Below are 6,250 nucleotides of genomic sequence, written 5' to 3' on the forward strand. Positions count from 1 at the left end.
TCAAGCTCAAGAATTATGCATCTTTCATTTTCCTCCTACTTTCTTCTCCCTTTCTCACCCCATGACCTGTGTTCTTGGGGCAACTGCTAGCAGCAGGAGGTCATAAACCACTCTTTACTTGCAGGATCCTTTGACAACTAGTTAATGATTTGTAACCACAAGTGTAAATACTCAGAACCATGATAATTTTTTTATAAAGTCAAGAGTTTATGTAAGGCTAACAGTTTCTCCTGCTAATTTATCCGATTTGTAAATTCATATACATGTGTAAACATTTTTTAGCACTAATTTATAGTTGTTGGGAGAATTCAAATTTGTTTATCGTTTGGCCAGGATATTGTAGAATAATAATAGAAGGAAATGAGATAGTTGGTGAGTGCATATGCTGTATGATCTGTACTTAAAGGGGGTGGGTAAAAATGTTTATATCTCGGTTATAGAGTTTACAAGGCCTCATGACAAAAGATTGAAGTTGGCAATGAAAGGAACATCAAAGTAAAAAACATGTCAAATAAGCAATACTTATTTGAAGGGCTGGAGTTGGTCAGGGAAGTGAAAGATCAAGCCTGTCTAGGATGACTGTAAAAAAGATAGATTTGTCTTAGTTTCCTGATGGATAGAGAGGAAAATGAAAGGATATTCTGGGAAGAACAGTGTGAGAAGCCAGTGTGCAAGTAGAAAATGCTAACATTTTATTGTTTTAATTGTGATAGGGTTTTGTTTTCTTAAAAAGCTTTTTAAAGAGTTGATTGCTTTGGCAATGAGATGTGTCAACTAATGGTCGTTGGCACCAATCCAACACCATCAGGAATCTTGATTTTAGGGAATCTCAGGTTTGGGGTATGGTGAAGAAGGAAACTTTCTTTAGGGCAAACAGCGCAATTGTGTTACAGCACAGCTGTGTAACAGCATGACTGGTGACCCTGGGGCAAGGCCCTTCTCCAGCTGGACAGCTCCACTCTGCTGGGGTCTGATCCATCTGTTCTGTTATGCGCTGTGCTCTCTGATTTATACAGAGAGAAGTCCCTCCCTGGTTCCTGATTGGTCTGTCCTCATGCAAATGAGGACTCCAAAACTTCACAGTTTGATTGGTCCAAAAGGCACCAACTTTATTGGTCAGAATGAAGCCACTCTGATTGGTCAGTGAAGATGATAATGGGGGTATATAGCTGCTGTGGCTCCAATTAGATGGTTAAAGTCTCAGTGCTTTTGGTTGAAAGGCAATTCCAGGAACTTCTTTATAAGGGTTGGCTCAGATGGCAGGTAGGCAGTTTAGTGCAGAAGGTAGGCAGCTTAGTGTAGGCTTCCCTGAGGCATGGCTGCTATGCTGTTTTTAAATTTGAGCCCAGTTAGCCAGAGGAGCCCTTCTTGGTAGGTATCTTCTTTTTGGTGGCTAGCGGGTATTAGATGCATTACATGCATTATTTAATTTAGTCCTTACAACAGGAAGCTGGTACTGTTGATTGATATCTTCACTTTACAGGGGGAGCAAACGGAAGTTTTGAGAACTGAAGGATCTTGCTCAAGTTTGCGCAGCTAGGAGTCTGGATTCAAATTCAGGGCTGTCTGGCTCCAAAGCAAAATTATTATAATGTCATAAGGAATTCTATTAAGGTTGGAAGGAAAGTATCATGTATTAGAATAAAGGAAGACAAGACTTTATAGGATGATTGGGGCCAGATTGGAGGATATTAAATACTGAGTTTTTAATAATGGGAAGACAAGATCTTAACATGGGTTTTTAAAGGAAGTTGCTAAGCATCTTTACTGAGGTGAGTGAGAAATATTCACGTCATGAAGCCAGGGCTTAACCCTGACAGGTTGCTTCCAACTCAGAGATTTTGTGATATTGCGTAGAACTTTATAGCAGAACCGTGCACTGAGGGCAAGTAAATACCTCTATCCTCTTCCTCATGTTAGTGTTACCAGGAGCCTCTCCATCCCACAATCCCCTGGCACTTTCCATACTTTCAGTGTGGAAGACTGTGTGTTCCTGGTGGAAGCGTGGATGGGCTGTCACTAAGTCTATTTTATTTTTTTTTAAATTCCAGTCTCCCAGTTATCAGCTTTCGAGGCTGACTTAAATGAGACAGCATGCTGTGGTAGATGGCGCATGGGCTTTGAAACTGGCTAGATTTGGGATGACATCTCTATTCTGACTTTCGTCAGTTGTGCAGCCACAGCCCTGGACAATGTATCTAACTACCCTGAGCCCCAGTTTTCTCATCTAAAAGTGGAGACATTTCTACCTTATAGGAAAGCACCTGGCTCATTCTCTGGAAGTCTAATATGTCAAGCACTTAGTCCGTTAGGTGAGTCTGGCATCTGCTCCTGTCAATGTCACCATCAACAATGTCAGCACCATGTTTTTACGTTAAGTCTTCTCCATGCAGTTGGATCGTGAAGATCGAATACCTCCTTCCTAGGACAAACAATGTGGGGAAAGTTCAGTCAATCTGAAATGAGTGGACCCTGGTCCAAGGTCTAGCTCAAACAGGAGGTGACTGAGATCTTGGACAGTGGGATTGTTGTGAGCATTGATTGATGGGAAAGCTATGAAAGTACTTTGTAAATCCATGAAGCTTGACTAAACCATTAGGCAGAATGATAAAATGCGATTATGGCCATGTCCTCGAAAGAATTCAACTAAAGTTTCATAACTCTTGGGTTCACATGCGTGGTCCTTTGCTGAAGTGTATGCAGGATCCAGACAATCTCCCTTGTTGAGTCTCGCTTTGTTTCTTTTTCTGGTGTTTGGTCTCTAAGACCACACACCCTTCTCTCACTGTCTGGCATTAATGGTGGCCTGACTCTGGCCTGGTCCCTCCACCAGTGGTGGGGTGTTGACCGGTCTGCTGAGCCCTGAAGCCCACAGCTGCCGAAGAGACTCAGCTAGAGCTAATCTTCTAGGTTGAGTCACAGCATCTGGTTGGGACAAGTTGGGCATATCTTTTCAGTCACAAGCGTCTCCCCAGGAACTCTTCAGTACTCACCACTTGCTAGTTCCTAGGTATGCGGGGTGGTTAGGCCCAGTCAATCTCTTCTGAAGAGGTTCTTTTTCCAGAGGGGAGGTTATCATAATGCATTTGATAACAACTGTGAGTTCTTTAGGAATGCCTATCATTTAGGGCTAAATTGTTTGGTAACATGATAATTATTACAAAATCCAAAGTAGGGGGAGTTCGGGATGGCTAGCCAAGTTAGAGAAGGTTTATTATTGGTTATCCAGGGCATGTTCATGAAAACATTCATTAGTGCTGCACAGGAGAAAGAAAACAGTGTCAGCAGAATGGTCCAGCCTGGCAGTGTCCATGGGAAAGAGGCTTGCCTCTCAGGACAGTGGGATTCCAGAGGTTTAGCAGGGCCAACACAGCTGGCCAGGGGTGACATTATAGGTCAGGGGACAGAATCGTGGCTTGGAAACACAGGAACTGTAAGTTCAGCTCCTTCCTTGCATCTCACATTCCGTGTTATTTATTTCTCTTTTCGTTACCTTATGTTTAGTCTTGAAAGGAACTCCCTCAGACACCTGCAGAATATTCACCCTCAGGCAACCAGTAAATTTGCCTTTGGAGAGCCGCTTAGGGAATCAGACCTTGACCTGTAGTCAGAACACCTGGATTCTAATCTTAGCCTTGCAGCTGTTTGTCTCTTCCCTACCTGGGAGCTGGTCAGAAATGCAGAATCTCAGGACCATTAGACTCGTAGTCAGCATCTGTGTCTTAAGATCCCCAGGTGATTCAGAGCACATAAAAGTTGGAGAAGTGCTGACCTAAGTGGTGAGCTCAGGGAAGGCATGGGCTTTTTCTATCGTTATTTATTATTTTATATCCCCAGTGTCTGTTTAAAGTTTAGCGAATGGTAGTTGCAAAATCCAGGACTCTTCCTCTGACTTGGGCAGATCTGAACTTCTAGGAACTTTGTCAACTTCTAGAGACTTAATTATAAAGTGGTGTAGAGGGAGGGGTGGTGAGTGGAGATGGGTCAACCTTCGGTGGTCAAAAAACCGAAGTGAGCGTTAGAATCATACGTACATGGTGGTGGTGGTTTTAATATAGATGCCTTTGACTAAGTCAGATCTCTGAAGGTGGGTTGCGGATTTGTATTTTTTAAAAATTTCCCTTCACGTTTGGGAATGTTTATTACAGTATCATATATAATAATGAAATCTTTAACCACCCCTCAAGAGGAAATGGGTAAATACAATGAAATATAATTTAGACATTTAAATGAATGAAATAGAGCTACATGTGTAAAAAAGAATGAATCTAAAAAATTTTTTTTTGAAAGAATAAAATTACAGAAGGATGTGTGTGGTATGGTACTATTTAATTAAAGTTAAAAAATTCATATGTATATAATGGAAACATACATATGTAGTAAAAGTGTAAAAGACTTGAATGGGAGTGATAAACACCAAGTATAGTAGTTAATTTTGGGTTGGAAGAAGAGGAATGGATGGAAGTTTTAACAGTGCCTTCCTGTTTTACTTCTTAAAAAAGAAACAAAGAGTAAGGGAAAAAAAGATTACAGCAGAAAACATGAAAAATAAGATTGTTCCCAAAGGAACGAATATATAATTATTCAGGGTAACGTTCTCTATAATTTATCCGAATGCTTAAAATATTTCATTATAAAACGACCGAAACAAAACTTTCTTGGTAATTGTGATGCAGACAGTTGGCATTTGGAAATGGTTAATCTAGGAGCTCCGAGGACCTTTCCGTTCTATCTGTGTTTGCACGCAGAGAACTCTCTCCCCACCACCCACTCTTCTGTTCTCATAGGCGACCGAGGCCTATTCGGACGTGCCCAAGGCCTGTGGCTTTCCTGCATTCTGTCCTGATGACAGGCAGCCGTTTCTGTGTGTGATGCTGGCGGAACCCACCAGTCTGACTGCTTTAAGGACCTAGCCCGCAAGGGCCTCCTCTCCGTCATCTGCTTCTCTCCTTTATGAAAGGAAGGGTCTGTCCTACCACTGCCTAACCTTAGAGCTATAACCTGAGGGTCACCTCCTGCTTTCCTTTCCCCAAGCTATAACCATTTTCATAACACCTTCACTGACACTTCAGTCAGTTCAGCGATAGGACTCATTCCTGTGAATCCCAAGAGTTTTCAATGCCTACCCTAAGCATCACCATTTTCAATTAGTTCTCTTATTGCTCTATCTGTTTTTGTAACTTCCTTTCTATACCAGACGTGTCCGTAAAATTTAATCAGTAAGGATGACGCATGTTAGTCTGCGAATCAGGGAATGTTAAGAAGGAAGAGGTGGCTCTAATGGCTGGTGTCAAAATGGACTTTTAAATTGAATTGAATTGAATCGAATTGAATTTTTATTCTTCTTGATATACTCTGTAGCAGCGGTTCTAAATCAAGGATGATTTTTCTTCCCCAGGGACAATTGGCAGTGTCTGGAAACATTTTTCATCTTCAGAACTAGGGGAGTGCTGCTGGCACTGAGTGGGTAGAGGCCGGGGATGCAGCTAAACATCCGGTACCACGCAGAACAACCTCACCCCATAACAAAGAATTATCCAGCCCATGGTTATGAGACCCTGCTTTACAGGCCCTCGTACCATGAATATCTCCCTTTCAGTGACACACAGGAGATGGGGCTGCAGCTCTTTTAACCAGGGACAGTGGAATAGGGCATGTCAGAATCCCTGGGAATATATGCGCAGACCATTCCTGTGTCTTCTTCATGGCCTGGTGGAGGCCAGGGAGTTGGCCGTGTCAGAGATGGAGGGCAAGAAGAGGTTAAGGAGATTAAGGAAAAACTAGAGAGCAGTAAAGTCCAGGTGGTGGGGAGAACAGAGGGGAGCTACCTCTGATGCCTTTGAACTTGGCACCTTGCTATGAATAACACCATTATGCAATAGAAATACAGGATAGCTATTTAAAAATATTCCCGAAGCAAAACGCATAGGTAGTTACAGTGACGGCCTCTAGGGAGTCACGCTGTCCTCTCTCTGTCCACACTCGTCTGCAGTGTGATTTTGCCATTCCTCTCGTCAAGAAGTAGAGTCTGTTTTCTCACCCCATGAATCTGGCCTTGTCACTCGCTTCGAGCCAAAGAAGGTGGAAGGAGCGATGATGTGCGACCCCCGAGGCTTTGGTTTCCTCCCTCTTGGAATGTTTCTACCACCATGTGAGGGATCGAGCAAAAGGTTCAGCGGTCCCAGTACAGCCCAGCGAACCTTCCAGCTCATTACGGTTCTACTAGTGAACCTGGAAGAGATCAACTCAC

This window comes from Pteropus medius, unplaced genomic scaffold (assembly GCF_902729225.1).
Source record: "Pteropus medius unplaced genomic scaffold, Ma_sr-lr_union100, whole genome shotgun sequence".
Taxonomy (NCBI): domain Eukaryota; kingdom Metazoa; phylum Chordata; class Mammalia; order Chiroptera; family Pteropodidae; genus Pteropus; species Pteropus medius.